This window comes from Leucoraja erinacea, chromosome 15 (assembly GCF_028641065.1).
Source record: "Leucoraja erinacea ecotype New England chromosome 15, Leri_hhj_1, whole genome shotgun sequence".
In the NCBI taxonomy this organism is placed as follows: domain Eukaryota; kingdom Metazoa; phylum Chordata; class Chondrichthyes; order Rajiformes; family Rajidae; genus Leucoraja; species Leucoraja erinaceus.
In genome coordinates, this window is record NC_073391.1 from 16,469,921 (window position 1) to 16,492,617 (window position 22,697).

At 42.3% G+C, this 22,697-nt stretch overlaps 1 protein-coding gene across 4 annotated transcripts in view; it reads left to right on the top strand.

Annotated features, from left to right (window-relative positions):
* The first annotated feature begins 3,448 nt into the window (after nucleotides 1-3,448).
* chst15 (carbohydrate (N-acetylgalactosamine 4-sulfate 6-O) sulfotransferase 15) overlaps nucleotides 3,449-22,697 on the top strand; it is a 75,807-nt gene continuing 56,558 nt past the window's right edge. Inside the window, exon 1 of one of the 4 annotated variants that reach the window (XM_055646764.1) lies at nucleotides 3,449-3,530. The gene's annotated coding sequence lies outside the window, so the exon portion shown is untranslated. Of the gene's footprint in view, nucleotides 3,531-3,614; nucleotides 3,918-4,002; nucleotides 4,339-4,845; nucleotides 5,033-22,697 lie in introns of those variants that run through there. The other 3 variants (XM_055646761.1, XM_055646760.1, XM_055646763.1) reach the window with 3 other exon arrangements.

A 22,697-nucleotide genomic window follows, 5' to 3' on the forward strand; every position in this document is an offset into this window, starting at 1 on the left:
TTATGAGTCATATCGAGTTTTGTCTGGATAGTTTAGTTTGGTTTTTAGTTTAGTGACACAGGCTCTTCAGCCCACCGAGTCTGCACCAACTAGCAATCACTCCATATACTAACACTATCCTGCATACGAGGAACACTTTACAATCTTTACCAAAGCCAATTAACCTACAAATCTGTACGTCTTTGGAGTGTGGGAGGACACCGAATGCCCGGGTACAACCCATGCGGTCATGGGGAGGATGTACAATTCTGAATTCAATTTGAAGAAGGGTCTCAACCCGAAACGTCACCCATTAGATCAGTCTGAAGAAGTGTCTCGACCCGAAACGTCACCCACTACTCTCCAGAGATGCTGCCTGTCCTGCTAAGTTACGCCAGCATTTTCAGGAGAATGTACAAGCTCCGTACAGACAGTACCTGTGGTCAGGATCAAACCTGGGTCTCTGGCACTATAAGGCAGCGATTCGACACCTGTGCCAACGTGCTGCCCAGTTATGAACTCTCTGACATGAACTCTCTCTAGTTATGAACAATCTGATGGAGGACCTGTGTTTGGGATCTTGGGGTCTAAGAGGCATTGTGTGGAGAAGTATCCAGCAAATGGCGTGATTGACTGGTGTTCAGAGCTAAAGTAAGTGGACAAGGACATGGCAGATGCAAGATAAGATGGGAAAATGTGTGAGGTCATCCACTATGGTAAGGAAAATGTAGAAACATATTTTTTAAATGGTGAGAGAATGAAGGATATTACTATTTAGAAGTATGGGGGGAGGCTCTTGCACATGACTCAGCAAAAGCCAATGTGCAGACACAACAGACCACAATGGTTTATTATCCTTTAGTGCAAGAGGACGAGAAGATGATAGTTCATAAAATCACGAAAGGAATAGATCGGGAAGATGCACAGAGTCTCTTGCCCAGAGTAGGTGAATTGAGGACCAGAGGACATATGCTTAAGGTGAAGGGGAAAAGATTGAATAGGAATCTGAGGGGTAACTTTTTCACACAAAGGGTGGTGGGTGTATAGAACAAGCTGCCAGAGGAGGTAGTTGAGGCAGGGACTATCCCAACATTTAAGAAACAGTTAGACAGTCAGATAGGACAGGTTTGGAGGGATATGGACCAAACGCGGGCAGGTGGGATGAGTGTAGCTAGGGCATGTTGGCTGTTCTGGGCAAGTTGGGTTGAAGGGCCTGCTTCCACACTGCTTTACTCTATGACTCAATGACTCTTAAGGCTTCTCACTGAATTATATAGTGCCCGGTTAAGACTGCATCTGGGATATTTTTTATGTACAGGTCTGGTCGCCATGACATGTGAAGGAGGAAGAGCAAGAGCGGTTCAACAAGTTTCCTGAGATGTGAAGTTTGTGCTTTGAGGAGAGATTAAACTGACTTGCATAACATTCTCTCAAGCTGAGAAGAATGTGAAGGTGATCTCATTAAAACATGCAAAATTCTTTGGGATAAATGGATGATGTTTCTTCTGGCTGGGTGTCATGAACCAGGGGTCACCGCCTCAAATAAAAATAAACTATCCATTCAAGATTGAGCCAAGAAGAAAGTTATTTACCGTAGGTAAAGAATCTTTGAAATTCTCTACCCAAAAGGCTCAGTGGCTGAGTATATTCAAAACAGAGGCCGATAGACTTTGGACTTTCGGGAAACCAAAAGTTACTGGGGGAAAGTAAAGTGATACTGAAATGATAAAATCAGCAACAATTATATTTCTTACATTCCCTTATGACATAGAAAGAAGTCATTCAGCATTCACTTTTATGCTAGCTCTCAGAACAATTCCAGCAATCCCATTCCTCCACTTATTGACTGGCAAAGCCGGCACAAAAGGCCAACAGGTTTACTTTGGCTTCTATTTGCTGTGTTCTCTGTCTGAGGAACTGTTTATGATGCAAATCATCACCCTAAAGCTTTATACTCCTTCTCTCAGCACAGATGTTGACTGACCAGCCATTCATTTCCAGATGTTCTCAGTTCAGAATTCAAATATGTGCAGTAACTTTCTTGATGACTGAGCCTCTATTTGGGGGGTGGGTCTATGCAACCCTTTCTGTGACATTGCATCAGCAGAAAGGGTCTGTCGGCCCTTTTCTAAGAGATTCTATTAAAAAAACAGGGATGTAATGTTGAGGCTCTATGAGGTACTGGTCAGGCCACATTTGGAATATTGTGAGCAATTTTGGGCACCATATCTGAGGAAGGATGTGCTGGCTCTGGAGAGGGTCCAGAGGAGGTTTACAAGAATAATCCCAGGATTGAGTAGGTTAACCTATGATGAGCATTTGTCGGCACTGGGCCTGTACTCGCTGGAGTTTTGAAGAATGAGGGGGGACCTCATTGAAACATACAGAATAGTGAAAGGCTTGGACAGAGTGGATGTGGAGAGAGTCTAGGACTAGAGGTCATAGCTTCAAAATTGAAAGATGTTCTTTTAGGAACGAGATGGGGAGAAATTTATTTAGTCAGAGGGTGGTTAATCTGTGGAATTCTTTGCCACAGAAGGCTGTGAAGGCCGTCAGTGGATATTTTTAAGGCAGAGATAGATTGATTCTTAATTAGTACAGGTCAGAGGTTATGGGGAGGTCAGGTGAATGGGGTTAGGAGGGAGAGATAGATCAGTCAAGATGGAATGGTGGAGTAGACTTGATAGGCCGAATGGCCCAATTCTACTCCTATTCCTTATGACCTTATGATTGTGTTTGGAGACTGTATGTTTGCGGATTTTTATTGGTACTGCTTTGTTATTGGTATTGGATGCTGCAGCAATAAACGTTGTTTTGTGTGCTACCCAGGCAGATCATACTGGAGATGTGGGCATCAGGTTGTGCAAACAAGAAAATAAACAGACAGTAAATAAATATAGTGTTGCACCCGCAGAGAAAGTGTAACTAAAAAAAATAAAGAATAAAGAAGGGGGGCCTGTAGATTGCAGATCTCAAAGTAGATTGAAAATTAGGAATTTATCCCTTATACAATATATGAGAAACTCAGCGGGTGCAGCAGCATCTATGGAGCGAAGGAAATAGGCAACGTTTCGGGCCGAAACCGAAGGGTTTCGGCCGGAAACGTTGCCTATTTCCTTCGCTCCATAGATGCTGCTGCACCCGCTGAGTTTCTCCAGCTTTTTTATGTAACCTTCGATTCTCCAGCATCTGCAGTTCCTTCTTAAACAATATATGAGAGGTTCATTCAAAAGTCTGATAACACGAGGGAAGAAATTGTTCTTGAATCTGGTGGTATGCGCTTTCAAGCACTTGTATCTTCTCACTGATAGAACGGATATAAGAGAGATTGACTAGGGATGAATGGTCCTTTCCTGCGGCAGCGTGAAAGATTGATGGAATCAGTGGGGTGTGGGGAGTGGGGGGGAGCAGGGAGGAGGCTGATTTGTATGACGGACTGGAGCATGTTCACAACTCCCTGTGATTTGTTGTGGTCCTGGGCAGAGCACTTGCCATACCAAGCTGTGAAGCATCTGGATAGGATACTTTCTACGGTGCAGCTGTTGAACTTGGTAAGAGGCATTTGCCACATGTTACTTTTCTTTAGCTTCTGAGGAAGTAGAGCCGTTGGTGTGCATTCTTGGCTATAGCATCGAATGTGGTTAGACCAAAACAAATTGTTGGTGGTATTTACACCAGGAAACCTGAAGCTCTCGACCATCTCCACTTCAGCACCGTTGACACAGGCCGTGATGTGTACTCCACCCTGCTTCCTGCAACCCATGTCTAGCTCCTTGACGTTGCTCATCGTGAGAGAGTGAGTTTGTTGTCTAACACCACACCACTAAGCTCTCTACCTCCTTCCTGTACTAGTCTTCGAGATCGGCCCCTCTACGGCAGCGTCTATCTGCAAACTTGGAAATGGAATTGGAGTAGATTTTGGCCGCAGAGTCCTGACGGTAAGGGGTTGAGAACAGGCCTCGCGGGACACCAGATTGTAGCGGGGGGTGGCGAGGCGGCGAGACGCTGTCTGCTTCTGTGTTGAGGTAGGTTTGGAGAAGGCGCGGGGTTGCGATCTAACTGGCTGCCGCTGAAGCTGTAATGCTGCTGAGCTTGTGACTGGGAGGTCACAGAGTCGCCTATCGGACTGCCGCCTCGGAGTGAGAGCGATAGAGAGAGAGGGAGAGAGCACAGGGCTGGGTACGTGTGGGTTGGTCAAAGAGGACCCGAACGAGAAGTTTCTGGTGGAGAATACGAGCCGGCGGTGAAATGGAAGGTCCGTGCGCCAGGGTTTGATGCGGCGCTGAGTTGACCTGGAGCCTGTGAGCTGTGTGTTGGAGAATGTGAAGCGGCGGCTCATTAAACAAGGAGAAGGCGGAGGTGAGTGGCAGCGCCGGGTAGCCGGCTCACAGTGGCGGGCGGGCGGGCGGACTGGCTTTAAACTCTAATACGGGCGGCTGCAGCTTCAAAGGAAAGTGTTTGAAACAAAGGTGGGCTTTTATTGTTTGAAGCGATCTGTGCACCCCCCCCCCCCCCCCCCCCCCCCCCCCGGCTCTGCGTTGCTCCCGGGAGTCCCCGTGTGTCAGCTGCTCCCCGTCCCGTGCCGAGTGGCTGGTTCGCCTGTCCCTGTCCCTGTCCCTGTCCCCCCGGGCGGAGCAGAGCGGCGGCTGCCTCGCCTACCCCGACCGCCCGCCCGCCCGCAACATGTACCGATGCTCACGTCCTGTCCCACCACCACCGCCAGACATCCCCCATCCCGTCCCTTCTCGTCCACTCCCAGCCCGGGCTGCCCGCAGTCTGTGGACTAGCGATGCACCGAAGCTGCCGAGGGAGTTGGCGTGGAGAGGTCAGACAAGGCAAGGAATCCCAGACAGATTTCACACAGGAGCAGAACACCCCGGCGAATGTGTGTGTGTGTGTGTGATAGATAGGGAGCCTTTCTCCTCCTCGGATGTGCTAATGAGGCTGTTGCTGTGAAGCTGGTCAGAGATGTTCAAACAAGAACTTTGTCCAACATTGGAACCAACTTCAACTTTATTCTGCAACTTTGCATCTTGGTGTGCGCTTTCTAACTGTGAGTGTTTCCTATTTTTAAATTCGGTGTCGTTTATGTTACCGACTAATTCTTTTGTTTTGAGAGTTTGGAACTTCTGAAGACACTTGCGATCGCGTTATGTGGTCTAAACGTAACGTCTTTCCACCTTTCACCCCACCCTACGTAAAGGAAGAATTCCGTTGTTCAGTTTCGGGGCATATATGACAATAAAACACTCTTGACACTTTTCTAATACACGGCGCTGTCCGGAGCCTTGAATTATTCCCCTGTAGATTCTGTCAGTTTGTGGCCTCGCCTTTATCACCGCAGACGTGATATCTACAACGTGAAGATGTAATTCAAATTAGACATCACGTGTAATTTAAAATGGGTGATATTAAATATATCTGCCCCATTTCATGATCAAAATAATTAGGGAAAGTATTAAAAAAATTAAAGGGTATTGAATATGAAAGTAATATTCTTTCGGGACTGAAACCTTTTCCATATTCTAATGCAAGATGTAGAATACAAAATAATTGCTTATTTCACTTCAGGTCTGATCACTTGCTTTGATATCGCATGGTAGTTATTCCCACTTCTCTCGAATAGAACAACAAAGAAACACAAGCTCTGAACAAGATATGAACGGAAGTTTAGGGAATTGTTATGTTTTCCGAAATAACGTATTCTTTATTGTCTGTTCCCGAGTGCGTGAGGCATTGCCGATGCCTTCTCGGAGATTATACAGCGTTAAACAGCCAAGGGTATACATATGTGTATTATGACCCGGTAAAATGAGCTGATTTATTGTAATTTGCCGGGAAATTGACATCATCGTCGTGAAGAATGTTTCTTTTTTTTTGAATAAGACATCCGATTGAACGAGGATTTCTTGGGAGTAAATATTCCAGGTTTACAGCGAAGTCGCTGTTAAATTTGCATCGATACATAACGGCAAAGCATTCAGTGCTCACTGTTGTACTTAAAGACATTCCTGAAGGATGCCTAAGCACGGTCCATCCACTGGTAACTGCTGGCGATTCGCTATGTCTCCGCTGGGTGCGCTATTTAGCAACTTTTGCAACCCGAGACATCAATGACCTGATGAGAACGATGCTGTTCCTTCTGTTGTCTTGTGATTTGTGATATGAAATGAAACCAATTCGTTAATGGTGTACAAACTATCATTATTTCAAAACGACTCCCTGCTTTTTAAAAATATAATTTTATATCTGTCGATTACTTCTGTTCATAAGTTACGGAGCAGAATTAGGCCATTTGGCTCATCAAGTCTACTCCACGATTCAATCATGGCTGATCTATCTCTCCCTCTCAAACGCATTCTCCTGCCTTATTCCCATAACCATAAATTGAGAAACCTGCTCGGTTGTTTAAAAATATATATGATTTAGCTTTAGGTATTTCAGCTTCCACCAAATTTCTCTGTTCTAAACAACCTCCATGCTTGATCATTTTTTGTTGTTGTTAAAACTTTACTTTTCTGCTTGTAAGAATGTCTCTGAATGTCTGCCCAGCTGCTTAGTGCAATCACTGTGACTGGACATCAGATTTCCATTGGTGTGAAGAATGGGAAAGGTGAATCTGGTCAGAGATTCACAGGTCTTTAGAGAAGATTATTTTGAGGTTATTTTGGGGACGATTTTCTTTGTAGTTGACCACAATGTCTGGACCTATAACTATTTTAGTTATTACACCATTTTTAAACCTGCTCCCCAAGATAAAGCTTATCGAACAGCTTCCATAAGGTCATAAGTGATAGGAATCGAATTAGGCCATTCGGCCCATCAAGTCTACTCCACCATTCAATCATGGCTGATCTATCCCTCCTAACCCCATTCTCCTGCTTTCTCCCCATAACCTTTGACACCTATACTAATCAAGAATATCTCTGCCTTAAAAATATCCACTGATTTGGCCTCCACAGCCTTCTGTGATGAAAATGTCCACAGATTCACCACCCTCTGATTAAAGAAATTCCTCCTCATCTCCTTCCTAAAAGAACGTCCTTTAATTCTGAGGCTCTGACCTCTAGTCCTAGATTTTCGCACGTGGAAACAGCCTCTCCACATCCACTCTATCCAAGCTTTTCACTATTTTGTATGTTTCACTGAGGTCCCCTTCATTCTTCTAAACTCCAGGGAGTACAGGCCCAGTGCCGACAAACGCTCATCATAGGTTAACGTACTCATTCCTGAGATCATTCTTGTAAACCTCCTCTGGACCCTCTCATTGTTCTAAACTTCTAAACTCTAAACTTCTAAACTCCAGCGAGTACAGGTCCAGTGCCAACAAATGCTCATCATAGGTTATCCAATATTTTGATATCCAATACTTGCTTTCAATGGAGTTAAATGTAAAACACCCCTGTCACTGCAGATGAGTAAATTATGTCAATGATGGGACATGAACTGTAAAGATTCTAAATCTTTGTTTGAATACACAAGATAATGCTGAATAAACAATATGGGAATTGAGAATTGTAATCTTTGGTCAAAATGGCCAGTCTGCTTAGTTGATTTTCAGCCAAGGATTTTATTTAAACCATTCTTTGAGGGTGGCACAGTGGTGCAGAAGTAGAGTTGCTGCCTTACAGTGCCAGAAACCCAGGTTCGATCCAGCCTACTAGTTGCTGTCTGTATGGAGTTTGTACGTTCTCCCTGTGAACGTGTATTTTTTGCCGGGTGCTGAAGTTTCCTCCCATGCTCCAAACATGTACTGCCTTGTAGGTTAATAGGTTTTGGTAAAATTGTAAATTGTCCCTGGTGTGTTGAATAGTGTTAGTGTACAGGGTTATTACTGGCTGGTGTGGACTAGGTGGGCGGAAGTGCCTGTTTCCGCGCTGTATCTCTAAAGTCTAAAAACTATGTGTCTCTTTAAAAAAAAATCTGAATATTAATTGGAAATTATCTGCACCATGTTAGACCTAGGATCGGAGGTTCAAGTCTTGAAGGAGTTGGTCTTATTTATTTCCCACATGGCATTGAAGGTGACCTTTAATCACTGCCTTTATGTTTTACTAAATAGATCCTCCATTAATAAACTGATATTTTGCCAGAGAGTTTGATTATTTTTAACGTAACTATGGCATCCGCAAATATATTTCCAGCTTCTCTTCCTCGGTTTCTTGTAAGTTTTATCAAGCCCCTATCCTATGACACAAGAATACACATATGATACACTTATCCACTTGTTCAAAATGTCATAGTACAGTACATTCAATTCAATTGTTTTATGGAGTTATGGAGATACAGAGCATGGAAAAAAAGACCGTATATATGCTAATCCTAACTTTTTGTGTTCTCCCTACATTCTTATCAACTTGCCCTGGATTCTACCACTCATGACCACACAAGCAATTTACAGCAGCAAATTTACCTACCAATTGACAAGTCTTTGGAATGTGCAAGGAATCCGGAGCAGCCAGAGAAAACCCATGCAATCACAGGAATAATGTGCTACTCTACACTGACAACACACAGCATCAGGATTAAACCCAGGTCTCTGGCCTTGTGAGGTTGCGATGCCTCTATCTGTACTACCATGCAGTTCATTCATCTTTGAATCTCTTCCCAACCTAGAGTGCTACTTCCACTTCTGATTGCTCCAAAGCATTCTGGAATGAATCACTTTGAATCCCTTGCAAGCCACAGCGAGAAAACTGTCTTCTCCTGATCTATGCCAAGTAGATTCACAGCACACATCCACACTGCCATGCACCTTGCTGTGAATCTTTGTGAAAATTCCTTGTGAATCTTACATTTGTTCCATCTGGTTCAAAAGCACCCGATGGATGGCAAGGTCTGATTTACAAAGCATCACTTTGTATCTGGCACCACTGACAAATAGCTCCAGGAAAGTGTGTCCAAGCTGAATAGTTGGAAGCAGGCGATCATATCCTGATACTTCCTGTTATACAGATGAACAGAATTGGCATCCATCGCCTTTCTTTGTTCCATCTACAACATTCTTTGAGTCTCTATCCTTGTTTGAAAATTTTTCTTTCCCTATGTTTGGACTTTCTGACTCTTTCCCAATCCCACTTAAATCTCTGCCAATTCCTTAGTAGTTTTAACCAACTCATTCCTTGTCTCTGAGCTTTCTCGTTAAAATGGGCTGTGCCTGTGGCCAGAATGGCTGCTATAGTAGGTATCCAAAAGTGACTGGATCTGGATCGATTGGCCAGGTGGGCGGAGGAATGGTTGATGGAATTTAATACAGAAAAGTGTGAGGCGTTGCATTTTGGGATGTCAGGCAAGGGCAGAACCTACACAGTAAATAGTAGGCCTTGGTAGTGTTGTAGAGCATAGGGATCTAGGGACGCAGGTGCATGGTTCCTTGAAGGCCGAGTTGCAGGCAGATAAGGTGGTCAAAAAGGCTTATGGCATTTTGGCCTTCATCAGTTGGGAGGTCATGTTGCAGTTGTATAAGACATTGGTGAGACTGCATTTAGAATATTGTGTTCAGTTCTGGACACCATGTTATAGGAAAGATATTGTCAAGCTTGAAAGGGTTCAGAAAATATTTACGAGGATGTTGCCAGGACTAGAGCGTGTGAGCTATAGGTATAGGTTAGTAGGCTGGGTCTCTATTCCATGGAAAGCAGGAGGATGAGGGGAGATCTTATAGAGGTGTACAAAATCATGAGAGGAATAGATTGGGTAGATGCACAGTCTTTTGCCCAGAGTAGGAGATTAGAGGACCAGAGTTCAAGCTGAAGGGGGAAAGATTTAATAGGAATCTGAGGGGTAACGTTTTCACACAAAGGGTGGCGGGTGTATGGAACAAGTTGCCAGAGGAGGTAGTTGAGGTTGGGACTATCCCATTGTTTAAGAAGCAATTAGATAGGTACATGGATAGGTCAGGTTTGGAGGGATATGGACCAAGCGCAGGCAAGTGGGACTAGTGTAGTTGGGACATTGTTGGCCGGTGTGGGCGAGTTGGGCCGAAGGGCCGGTTTCCACACTGTATCACTCTATGACTTTATAACCAGAAAAACTACAAACTAGTTCAATCTGTTTCTGGTTCTGGGTCTATTTCATGACCATTGTAATGAGGAGCTTTCTGCTCCATTTTATGCCGGTATTTATGCTGATATGATGGCATTTGGTCTTAAACCTTGAGCCCAGAGACACAAGACTAATAGCCCAGCTTTCTGGATTACTAGTCTGATAAAACAACACTGCCACTGTGCAAAAACTGTGCAGAATTTCATACTATAAAAGTGTAAATACTTTACAGAATTGGTTACTAATCTTTAATTATCAATCATAATCTGCTTTTTATCTTCATTAGTCAATAACATTTGTACAAGTCCTCCCCATGTTACGGCAGGGATGAGATTGACAGGGATGAGACCACAAGACATTGGAGCAGAATTAGGTCATTTGGCCATCGTGTCTGATCCGCCATTTGATCATAGCTGATCTAGTTTTCCTTCTCAACCCCATTCTCCTGCCTTCTCCCTGTAACCTTTGATGCCCATACAAATCAGGAACCAATCGGTCTCTGGCTTAAAAATACCCAATGACTTGGCCTCCACCGCCATCTGTGGCAAAAACTGGGAACTTGCCGCGTGGATACACTGGGGTTAAACCTGTTTCTTTCCTCGTGAGTTCAGAACATTTTATCATAGGTAGTTTGTGTACAAAATAGAAGCATCAAACAATTGCAAAAGTGCCAAAGAAAGAATCACATAGCTAAACCAAGGCATGAAGGCTGCAGAACTACTGCAAAGCTTGTTGGCATCTTCTCTTTTGGCTGTTTCCTGGGATTATGGCTGACAGGCTCCCACTGTGCTTGTGTTGGGTCCGCAGTGGCTCACGTGGTCAATGTGGAAGTGTACCCTCTTCCATAGATGGGGCAGGGGATGTCTGTGATAGCTGACCGGGTGGTAGTAACTAATTTACAAGGATATGCGCACCTTTTGCCACTTCTGGGCCATTGCTGAGTTCATTATTTCTCCTACTTTAATACCCGAATGGTAGATAAGGCGCCATTCCCATGTCAGAGGGATCACATTCTGAACTTGCCACATTGAGACAGACTGGGATAAACTCATATCTTTCCTAAACTGCTGAGAATCATTTTATCATAAGTAGATTTAGTATATACAGACACAAACATTGAGTACCAAGGAAAGAATAACATTGGAATTCAAATCATGAAAGTTGCAGAGCCATTGCAAAGGTATAGCCACAAGTATTGATAGTAAGGTTTTTTTTAGAGTGGTGCATTGGAGTGAAGTGCATTAGAGTGAAGAAGAATGCCTGTGATGTGAATGATGTGGGCACAATGCTATACTAGGTATGCCAGTTAGAGAACACTACATGTGCCCTGTGAAGTAATCTCTGCGGTTGTTCTGAGGTTGTTGCAAGATCTGAGAAGAAATCTTGACTGGAGCTGCATTTATACCTGTGTAATTCTAGCCTCAACAAAAATCCCATTAAAGATTAATTGCACGGATGGTGATTAGGTAACACATTTCCCAACATTTAAATTTACAGTGACAGAGATCTACTATTGATGGTAGATGGATAATTTGATGAGGATTGGAATATTTTTTTAATTATCAATATTCTGTATTGATGTGAGAACAGGAAGCTGTGACAATAAGATGAAACCTCATTGTTACATGAAAGTCTGAGATGAGTAATGTAACAATGGGTTAAGGAGCAAAGACAGTTTCCAATGATGCAAGTGCATTTTTGGTCATGTTCATATTTATACTTTGGGTAAAAATCCAAGTTTTAAAAATGAATCCCTCTCTAATTCCTTCAGTAATTAAAAAGAAAACAAATGTCACCACAAAAGGCACCAAGCTTCAGTCTGACTTGCTATTTGTCGTCTATTGTTTTCTGTTTCTTGGGTTTTGTTTTTTTAGTTTAGACATACAGAGCGGAAGTAGGCCCTTCAGCCCACCGAGTCTGCACTGATCAGCTGTTCCTGTACGTTAATACTATCCTACACACACTAGGGATAATTTTGCATTTATACCAAGCCAATTAACCTACAAACCTGTACGTCTTTGGAGTGTGGGAGGAAACCGAAGATCTTGGAGAAAACCCATGCGCTCATGGGAAGAACGAACAATCTCCATATAGACAGTACCCGTAGTCGCGATCGAACCCGGGTCTCCGGCGCTGTAAGCGGTGCAAGGCAGCAACTCTACCACTGCGCCATCAGGTCTTCGGGTTGTAGATTGTGGTCCATGTTACCACACTTTTGGCCAACCATAAATTTCTGACCCTTAATCTGTTAATGCGTTTGAACTTTGACACTGCTTGTCTTTCATTTCATTCTCTTGCATGCCCACAGGTGCATGGCATGTATGTGTGATTGAGTCTATAGCGAGGCATTATGTTGATGTAAGCTGGAAGACATTCACGGAATAAGTGTTTGAAGTTGATGGGACCTGTATCATTTGGACAACCTATAGGATATGGAATTGTTGCCTATATGGTACTAGTTGGTCAGCAGATTTCTGACTTTGCTCCATGCTTTATCAAGCCTGGAAGTTTAAATTGAGTTGGAGTTAAGATGCCAGGGTGCACCTTGTTCTCTCGTACAGACTTGCCATGAATCTAGCAGCAGAGTGCTGATGGGTTGAGGTGAGTGGTTACATTGCAACCAGCCACTCACTCATCTCTGTGCGGAGGTTAATAGACATAACAATTTGTTTCCGTACTTTATGTTTAATTTTAGGGGGTTAAAGATGCACAAGACATTGGTAGACAGATTAATTGATCAGTAACTCGGTGTTTTTCCTCGTTTAATAGGGTAAAGACCTGATTAAAATGGTTTGTGGGTTTTACTTGTGAAGTTTAAGGCTTACCTGCACTATACAGTCTTCTCTGCACTCAGTCTTCTCTCACTCTGTCTCTGACTCTTGGGTATGGAGGGTTCTCCCCATTCTCCTACCTTCTCACCATAACCTCTGATACCTGCACTAATCAAAAAATAGCCTCTGACCTGACCCAAAAAATAACCTGATCTATCCATCTCTGCCTTAAAAATATCTACTGACTTGGCCTCTACAGCCGACTGTGGCAAAGAATTCCACAGATTTACCACCCTCTGTAAAAAATGCCCATTGGATATTTCAGCTTATACCATAATTACCTTTTTGTGCATTCCAAAGTCTGCATAGCACTCAGTCAAATTTTTAAAACATCAGATATCAATTGCAATAGTTTGCCGTGAGAATTCTCAAATGGAAATGGCTGTCTAGTCAACTTAATGGTATCACAGCTGCTGGATGACAGTGATTTCTCTCCTCACAATTATAAGTGATAGGAGTAGAATTAGGCCATTCGGCCCATCAAGTCTACTCCGCCATTCAATCATGGCTGATCTATCTCTCCCTCCTAACCCCATTCTCTTACCTTCTCACCATAACCTCTGACACCTGTACTAATCAAAACATAACTTCTGATACCTGATCTATCCATCTCTGCCTTAAAAATATTTACTGACTTGGCCTCTACAGCCGACTGTGGCAAAGAATTCCACAGATTTACCACCCTCTGACTAAATACATTTCTCCTCATCGCCTTCCTAAAAGAACGTCCTTTAATTCTAAGGCTTTGACCTCTAGTCCTAGACTCTCCCACTAGTGGAAACATCCTCTCCATATCCACTCTATCCAAGCCTTTAACTATTCTGTATGTTTCAATGCTTCTAAACTCCGGCGAGTACAGGCCCAGTGCCGACAAGGGGGGTTGGACAGGCTAGATGCAGGAAGATTGTTCCCGATGTTGGGGAAGTCCAGTACAAGGGGTCACAGTTTAAGGATAAGTGGGAAATCTTTTAGGACCGAGATGAGGAAAACATTTTTCACACAGAGAGTGGTGAATCTCTGGAATTCTCTGCCACAGAAGGTAGCTGAGGCCAGTTCATTGGCTATATTTAAGAGGGCGTTAGATGTGGCCCTTGTGGCTAAAGGGATCAGGGGGTATGGAGAGAAGGCAGGTACAGGATACTGAGTTGGATGATGAGCCATAATCATATTGAATGGCAGTGCAGGCTCGAAGGGCTGAATGGCCTACTCCTGCACCTATTTTCTATGTTTCTAAATGCTTATCAATGCTTAACCTACTCATTCCTGGGATCACTCTTGTAAACCTCCTCTGGACCCTCTCTAGAGCCAGCGCATCCTTCCTCAGAAATGGTGCCCAAGATTGCTCACAATATTCCAAATGCGGACTTACCAACGCCTTATAGAGCCTCAGTATTACATCCCTGTTTTTGGATACAAGCCCTCTTGAAATAAATGCTAGCATTGAGTTTGCTTTCCTTACTACTGATTCGACGAACAGAGTAACTGATGACTGTTGGGAATGGGATCATTCTGTTCAGCTTCCCGTGAGGTCAATGGTGAGCACCATTGGTTTGCGAATTGATCTCATAATCTGGACCATGATTTACATCCTGAATTATCATTAAAACAATGAGGCCCAAAAGTGACCAGTGAAGGTGCGTAGTTAATCATAGCCTTGCACTTAATTGTTCCCAGAACCTCTCGTGTGTTCGGTTTTGTAAAATGCACTCCAGCTAAAGAAAGAAGCCCTCAACCTTCTGGGAGGAATGTTGATTTAACTTTCAGAATAGTTCTACTCATTCAAATGCTAACCAGAATGTAACATTCAGGGAATTCATAATATGCTTAATTTGAAACTTGATGTGTGGTCACTATAACTGCTCGGGAGGGGAAAAAAATAAATATGGAATTATGCTGCCTCAATCCCTTCACCACAGGGGTTTTCCGAGTGACTTCCGAGTTGTTAAAGATTTATTGTTGGTATTGGTCAACAACCCTATTAACACTCGTATGAGACTGTCATGGTGGTAAAATTCCCACCTGAATACACTGCAATATTTTATCGGCTAGAAATTCTGATTGAAAGCTGCATAATGACATCTACAATGTTCCATTATTTAAATCTGTTTTTTATCCTTCATGAATCTACAGAATTTGTATATTTCACCTATCTAACCATATCATTCATTCAGTAATCTGTCAGTACTGTTACTTAGCCAGGTTAGAATGCTCATTTAAGATAGACACAAAATGCTGGAGTAACTCAGCGGGACAGGCAGCGTCTCTGGATAGAAGGAATGGGTAACGTTTCAGGTCAAGGACCGTTCTTCAGACTGAGGACAGAGCATTACAATGCTCATTTTCTCAGCTCGTTCCTTTTAACTTTTTCTTTTCCCATCTTTTTTTAAAAACTTTTTCAATCCATTCTCTTTATTCGTAGATAGATGGAACATGAAGACAGTCTCTTGGGTCTCATACCAAATTATTAATGGCAGCTTCAGAGCTTCAACATCGGAAGGAGACCCTTTAGTCAGGGGAGGAGAGGAGAAAAAGGGGCAAAAAAGGATGCATAGTATATTCTTGCACATCCAGCTGCATGACAATTAGAATTAAACTTCGCCTGTCCTGACAATGCATCAATATTGCAGGGGATTGAGCAATTTTTATCCAATTTCTCCAAAAACTGACAGTTTCTGTTTTCACATTTCCTTTCATCCCTTTTCCTGCATATAATTTATTTAACCTCTTTTTTTTTTAATTGGTACTTATCCATTCAGTTTAGTCTTGATGGATTCTTTGAAAGTACACATGTCCTTCAGTAGTCTACAGAGAATAAAAATGCTCCTGGAAATTGAAGTCATTAATAGCGTTATGTAACTCCAGTGCATTTTGAGCTCTGGGTCATGTAGAATGGATCGTGCAGCCTTTTTTATACCTGTTTTTATACCTGTACTTTAGTGAGTAGTTTCATGAAGAACAGATGGAATGTTTTTTTTATAAACATGGTATCACATACGGCAGTTATTATTGAACCCTAAATTGAATGTGACCTTACAACAGACAACTTTGAACTGGTATTGAAACACAACATGTTCTTTCCGTCTATTTCCTTTCATCTTTTTTCTTTTATAAACTTCGAATGGCATGATTTCATTAGCCCTTAACATTATCATGTCTTTGTAACTGATCATCCCAGCGATTGCTCTCCTTTTATCTTTAAACATTCTATGAAAGTAACAAATGCGACGGTGTTACTTAGGCTGTTAACTTTTGTTGCTGTATAAATGTCAAAACTGCAGTAAAACTAGAAAGACACATCAGAAGTCTTTGTGTCACCATTTTCCACTTTACATTAGTCCTCTTTGAACAAACAGGTCATAATGAACAAAGAATATGGAAACAGTTTCCCTTTTGAGGAGGCAAAGAAGAAAAACACCACGAATTATGTTATGACTCTGCTTGTTCAGCATGGCATGTCTCTTAATTTTCCCCATTTACACTTTTGAATCACTAGCAAAATTGATGCCAAAATGTATTGTTATGATTTGTCTGAAGATATTGCACTCCCATTCTTTCCCATGGACTATCTAGGTTCATCATTGTCTAACAGTATCCTAGTGTACAATTGATGCGAATGTGCCCGATTTAAATTCCTTGTTAGTTTGAAAAATCCTGCTACTCAGAATGTTCTGGAAGCAGGGGAAGACGATTAATTCTTTGTACTGCCTATAGTTTCAGAAAAATCTAAATTTAACAGCAAAAGAATCGTAATTTTAGTTACAGTTTAATAGCAGTAACATCTGCTTCTAGTTAATGGCATTTGCACAGACAAAAATCTACTAGGCTGTGCTGTCAGTATTTATATAATTATATAAAATTTATATATATCTTTTATTTTTGTCGTCTGTCCCTGACTTTGTTTGTTTATTTATTTGATTTGATTTTTTTACCTTAGCAGAATTTTTTCAAACTATCTGCTGAGGGAAGCAAACTGCTCAGCAGGCCAGGCAGCATCTGTGAAGGGAAATGGACTGTTGACGTTTCAGGCCTGGCAGTCCAGACGAAGGGTCTCAACCCTAAACATCGACTGCCCATTTTCCTGCACACATTCTGCCTGGCCGGCCGAACTTCTCGAGCAATTTGCTTTTTCCTGAAGATTGTGACATCTGCATTCTTCTGTGTCTCTCCTTCTCAAGTCTGCATCATTATCTCTTGGTTAACAGAAATGATGTAAAGCATGGAAAATTATATCTGGGTTCGTTTCATCTTGCCATTAAGCAGAAAGCATTTGCCACTAATAATTGCTGTGTTTCTGAGCTACTACCACCTTTTAAAATATGTTAAAAACTATTTGCAAAAATATAAACTATGAGAAATGTTTTTACGCCTGTTGCTCACCAGACAAAGTTGTTTTTTCTCATTTGCATAGCATCTGCATTTCATTCACCTTGCAATTTGATGTAAGGAGATTAGGCCACGAGGCAAGTTTATCTATATTTATTTTGGAAATAGCTTGCTTTTTCTTTTGAGAAAACCTCTAGTTTTGTTTCCTGAGGCTGTCATTAGAAAATCACAGATAAATCCAATGGGGATTTCAGAGGGAATGACTGTAGGGTTTAGAGTATGAAACCCATTACTACAGGGTGGTTGAGGTGATGAGCTATCAATACATTCATGGAGAAGCTGGATAAATATGTGAGGGAAAAGGGTAGGAGTTGGATGAAGAAGAACAGCGGAAAGTTTTGTGAACCATAGACTCTGGCATCCATCCACTGGGAGTTTGGCTTCTATGTCATTAATACATTATTCTCACAATTAATTCCAGAATTGTTGATGTATGCAGTCATTAATACTGGAAACATTTGTTTTTTTTTTTAAATAGTGGACATTTGCTTTCAAACAAAATTATTTGTTAATCTTTCCCAAGATAATCAGTTTTCAAATTCTCATTACCCAATCCTGGAAATCTGTGTAATTTGATCATTTGCCTTATTCATTCTTGAAACACCATTGTTTAGTTGGGCTAAACTTAGCTTGGATGCTGCCAGGTTTGCTTGGAGCTATCGTGCAAGTGACACCATCTTCAGCATTCTGTCTGCATGCATAGGACCTGAACTTGCTGGCTTTTATTTGTCAGTGATTTCTGAACGGGCTTCAATTACACATATGATCTCAGCAGTAGAGCACGCGTATACAGACAGAGGAACTCAACAGGATGACTGTAAAACTAGTACAATAACTATGGCGGGGGAGGAACAGAGAGAGAGGGGATGCAAGGGTTACTTGAAGTTAGATAAATCAATATTCATACTGCTGGGTTGTAAGCTGCCCAAGACCAATATGAGATGCAGATTCTGCAATTTGCATGTTGCCTCATGCCCCTGTCCCACTAGGAAACCTGAACGGAAACCTCTGGAGACTTTGCGCCCCACCCAAGGTTTCCGTCCAGTTCCCGAAAGTTTTTGCCAGTCTCCCTACTTGCTTCCACTACCTGCAACCTCCGGCAACCACCTGCAACCTCCGGGAACTGCACGGAAACCTTGGGTGGGGCGCAAAGTCTCCAGAGGTTTCTGTTCAGGTTTCCTAAGTGGGACAGGGGCATTACTCTGACAATGGAGGATGCCCAGACAGAAAGGTCAGTATGGAAATGATAAGGGGGAGTTAAAATGTTTGGCAACTAGGAGATCACGAGGTGGACTGAGCGAAGGTTTTCAGCTAAACAATTGGCGAGTCTGCGCTAGGTCTTGCTGATATATAGGAGTCCACACCTGGAATAGCGGATACAGCAGATGAAGTGGGAGGAGGTGCAAGTGAGTCTCTGGCTCACCTGAAAGGACTGTTGGGGTCACAGGACAGAATTTACAGAATTACCTCTCAACGTGCAACATCTCACCCTTGCTTGGATTAAACTCAATTTATTTATTTATTTGTTTCCAATTCTTTCAGAAGATCCTGCTTTATACTTTGACAGGCCTCTTCTTCTGATTTGGTGGGGTTGTTCTGACCCACCTACAAGGCCGCATTATGTGTAGGAAATTAACTGCAGATGCTGGTTTACACCGAAGATAGACAGGAAATGCTGGAGTAACTCAGCCGGTCGGGCAGCATCTCTGGAGAAAAGGAATAGGTGAAGTTTCAGGTCGAAAAATCCGTCTACAGACCGAGAGTCTGGGAGAGGGAAACTAATCAGTCTGAAGAAGGGTCTTGGCCCGAAACGTCACCTATTCCTTTTCGACATAGATTCTGGTTGACCCAATGAATGACTCCAGCATTTTGTATCTACTCACAAGGTAGCATTGCATTGCTTAAGTAGGTATGTTACAAAACGTACCTGAATCGTGGCTGAGCATCTGCCCCTCCCCTTGTGTGTGATTTTGGAGCTGTTTGGAGGGGGCGGGTTTAAAACCCGATTTTTACTAGGCTGTTCCAATCTCAGTTGTTCAGCCTAGTAAATCATTAACGGAGAATCGCTGCAAGACCCGTCCCAAAAGCTATTATTAGTTTTATAGGCCTCGAAGAGTAGATATAATAAATTTAAAAGCTCTCGTTCATTCCGCAAGCTCTGGCAGCCCCAGGGTTTTATAAAGCAAACAATTAAAGGTATGTACCTTATTTTTACATTAAATGGGGCATGTATATAACCCTATAATTATAATTTTCTATAGCGAGTAGCTCATTTTGGGCTTTTTATATCCCCCAGTATTTTTCTCGGCATTTGAGGGCACTAATCCAGCGCGCTGTCAACATTCTAAACCTGCGCGTTCCACATGAACCCACTAGAAAACCGATTTAAATGGGCATTTATTTACAGCAATTGAACACTAAATTCCTTCCATTTGGCCTATAAATTAATGTAAATTAGATATAAAAATCATGTTATATTGTGAATTATTTGTGAATAATCTTTGGACACTTAGGCTATTTAAAAATGTTAATCTCTCCTTAAGAAATGTGCTTTTGACTATCTAAGATCACAGCTTTTTTGTAATGCCCATTGAAAATCAATAGGGAACAAGATGCTAATTTCCGAGTATGAAAATGGTCATAACTTTTTTAATACTTGAGATATGAAAGTGAATTTGGTGTCAAATTAAACTTATTGTTATGCTTTATCTGATGGGATAAATTGCAGACTTGATTTTTTAAATCTCAAAATTTTGTAACATTGCTAGCTTAAGGCCACGCTCCTGCTCATAATGCCACCATTAAGGATTGAACTAGTGTTTAGCATCAAATTGACAATGGTGAATGCAGAAAGTGTGGATCCCTCCGTACGATGTAGGTCAGTGACTAGAAGCCTATTGATAATTCTCTGGCCTCTGGCTGATATTTCGCCGAACTAAATAAAAAAAAGTTGGTGGCAAGCCACATGGAAGAACCATAAGCATCTGTTCTGCCACATTGAAAACTGGAAGGGAAGAAATGCAAGTGAGATCCTGGCTTGAGTTCTGATGTTTCTTTGAGCAGTGGAAAATACAGTCTTTTAATGTGTGGTTAACCAATCCATGGACAGCCTATAGAAAATCTGGCAATCTCCAACAAAGTTGGACAGGAGTCAAAGCTGTGACACGTGTTTACAGTAATTTGATCAAAAGCCTCAGTATGCTTAATGAAGATTTCCAGGTGCTGACGCAAATATTTGTGCAAACTTGGAAGTCAAAAGCCAGGCTAGTCTAAGCATTGCCCACAATACTAGGGCTAATGTGATCTCGCCGTCTACTTGTGTGAACGTGGATAGGTTACAGATTCTTCACCAAGTTAAGAGCACAAATTATGCAGTGTTGGACAGTTCAAATACCAGCTGATAGTGCCCATAGACTAGTTTGGCATTAAATATTGAAAGGGAAATTTTGAGGTGGCCTGAAGAATTTTGCTGAGAATATAACCATCGATTTAGCAAATCTATCAATAAACCATTTAATCTAGATTTTGATCAAATGGATCAATAAATCCTGACCTTTCCTTTGAAATTTATGAATAAAAAGTTACATATTGCAGTACAAGGGCTATACCTGGTTTGTATATTGTATTCCTGTAGAACACACAGAATTTCACCATGCTCTTAGAAATGTATTTAAGTAGTTTCAACTTGAAGCTTGAGTTATGGGGGACTCTGAGTGAATTTGCATAGGATGGCCTAGTGGCACAGCAGTAGAGTTGCTGCCCCACTGTGCCGGAGACCTGGGTTAAATCCTGACTATGCTTACTGTCTGTATGGAGTTTGTATGTTCCCCCTGTGACAGTGTGGGATTTCTCCGGGTGTTCCGATTTCCTCCCACATCTCAAAGACGTACAGGTTTGTAGTTTAATTGGCTTCTGTAAATTACTCCTAGTGTGTAGGATAGAAGTAGTGAATGGGTGATCGCTGGTCAGCATGGACTCAGTGGACCGAAGGGCCTGCTTCCATGCTGGCTCTCTAAACTAAATGAACAAGGTGGATACTTCATTAAATTGTGTTAGGTTATCAGGATATCTGGGAATTTTTGCAGTAAGTGTGTTAATATATAGTTCTGGATGACTTGCATTTACATTTAACACAAACACACTTTCAATTGAGTCGAGTGTGGTTGTGTTTCCATAAAGCAGACAATGATAAGTTCATGATTAGTAAAGGCATTAAAGCTTGAGGAGTGATTGGGTAATCTAAAGTTATTTTATTATAGAACCACGGAGCATAGAAATGGGCTGTTCAGCGTACCCTGCGGTTTTCCTTTCAGTGCTGGATTGGAACATCCACCAGCAATGCCATCTTGTACCCTCAGCCCCCGTCAACTGATCTCCTGACATTGTGATACTGCAATCTGTTTAGGCCCGCACAGCTGACCTAGAGCTCCCATTGGAGGGAGGAGGAGGATGTCCCCCTCCCATTGGTACGGAACATTTGCATTTTTCAGCTTGAAATTGTGTAATATGGTGCATACTGTAGCGAGTCTTTTACCTTACACTTGAATGCAATATATATGCTTTAAATTGGATTGGAGCGTTTTTGAAAGGGGGGAGGCTGTGCGATCACTGATTACTTGCCTTGGGGGTACCCGGTGAGGGAGAGGAGCAACCGAGTGGGGAGAGGGTGTGGAAGAAGGGTGTCCCCCCTCCCAGGGTAGGAACATTTTTAAATTTGATGTATTAAAATCATGTTTTAGTGCACTGTAGAAGTATGATTTCAATGTTTTTTGTATGAAGTATTTTTAAGAGGTAACTTTTTAAGGGGTAACTTTATCCACACAAAGGGTGATGGGTGTATGGAACAAGCTGCCAGAGGAGGTAGTTGAGGCAGGGACCATCCCAAAATTTAAGAAAAGGTTAGACTGATACATGGATAGGACAGGTTTGGAGGTATGGACTAAAAGCAGGTGGCGTAGCTGGGACATGTTGGCGGGTGTGGGCAAGTTGCACTGAAGGGCCTGTTTTCACACTGTATCACTCTATGACTACATTATACCTCCACCATGCATGAATGCTTCAAAATTAAGTGATCGAGTTTTATTGTCATATACTCAAGCATAGAAACATAGAAAATAGGTGCAGGAATAGGCCATCGGCCCTTCGAGCCAGCACTGCCATTCAATATGTTCATGGCTATTCATCTAAAATCAGTACTTCTTAGTTTTTTCCCCATATCCCTTGATGTCATTAGCCCCAAGAACTGAATGTAACTCACTCTTGAAAACATCCAGTGAATTGGCCTGCCCTGCCTTCTGTGGCAGAGAATTCCACAGATTCACAACTCTCTGCGTGAAGAAGGTTTGTTCTCATCTCGGTCCTACCTGCCCCCCCCTTTATTCGTCAACTGTGACCCCTGGTTCTGAACGCCCCCAACATCGGGAACCTTTTTCCTGCAGTAAGTGAAAATCTAGCAGGCAA